The following is a 1,407-nucleotide window of genomic DNA, read 5'->3' as shown; positions in this document are numbered from 1 at the left end:
ATAAAACTTCTAGAAGAAAACAGGCAGCAATCTCTGACATTGCTCTTAGAATTTTTATTTTTTATATATTTTCTCAGGCAAGGGAAATGAACAAAAATATAAACAAATGGGATTACATCAAAGTAACAAGTTTTTGCACAGCAAAGGAAATCATCAACAAAATGAAAAGACAACCTGCTGAATGGAAGATGACTTTTGTCTATGATATATCTGATAAGGGGTTAATATTAAAAAATTATAGAGAACTCATAAAACTCAGCACCAAAAAATAAATCCAAGTAAAAAATGGGCAGAAGACCTGAATAGGCATTTCTCCAAAGAGGACATACAGATAGCCAATAGACATATAAAGAGTGGAAGACTAAAATTTAAAATAACATAAATAATAAAAGATCACTGATAAGGTGCATTAGAACAAACATCTGAAGGAAATGAAGTAGCTAGATATGCATTTTTCTTTATTGCAAGAAGAGAGAAAGTCAAGGGCAAAGACCTGGTGACAGAATATCTGTAGTTCGAAGCAAATTATATTATACAGAGGAGAAATTAATAATATGGGAAAAACTAAAAAAAAATGCTGAAAGTTTGTCTTTGAACATGCTAATGGGAACGGGATCTAGTGGTCAAGTAGAGAGAATAGTCTTCTCTAGAAACAGTTCATCTACAGAAGGGAAGGCATCTGGGTACAGATGCTGGCATAAGTGGATAGATAGATGTGGTGAGGAGAGTTTGTGAAAATTTATTTCTGATTTTTTGTATTGTTTCAATGCAATCGTAAAGAAGACTCACTTGAGAATGAGAAAGGAGGAAATGAGTTTTGTGAAGAGCGAGGGTGTGAAATAGTCATTTTGGTGAGTGAAAGGGTAAGTGAATCCAGCTCATCTTGACAAATCAAAAACAAAAAATGGATATTCTTGACCTACATTTTCCCCACATAAAAATCTGATTTTCAATTGTACCTTCTCATGTTTTGGGAGGGGTGCTAAATAAACATTCATAAGGGGGAACTAAATCTCAAGTGATAGTGATGACACTGATACAAGCTACTATTATTGAGCACCTACTACATGCAAAACATTTTACATAAATGAATTCTAATCCTCACAATAACTCTGAAAAGTATATAAGTAATACTACCCTGTATTCACAGAAAAGAAAACCAAATTTTAGACAAGGTAATTTAATTTCCATTCCACACCTAACAGCATCAGTTCTCATTCAAACCCAGATCTGTTTCTTTTGAAAGAACATTTAAAAGCAATCATTCTAGTTCAGTGACTTTAACTTTTTTTTTTCTGTTCCAACACTCCTGAGAGATAGATAAATTCCCATAAGTAGCAGTAGAATAGTATTCCCATCAGCAACAAGGGAAGAAGTATACAGTAGACTCTCTAAGGGAAGCATAGT

This window comes from Pteropus vampyrus, unplaced genomic scaffold (genome assembly GCF_000151845.1).
Source record: "Pteropus vampyrus isolate Shadow unplaced genomic scaffold, Pvam_2.0 Scaffold685, whole genome shotgun sequence".
Taxonomy (NCBI): Eukaryota; Metazoa; Chordata; class Mammalia; order Chiroptera; family Pteropodidae; genus Pteropus; species Pteropus vampyrus.
The sequence above is the reverse complement of the archived record's forward strand: the minus strand, read 5'-3'. Positions refer to the sequence as shown.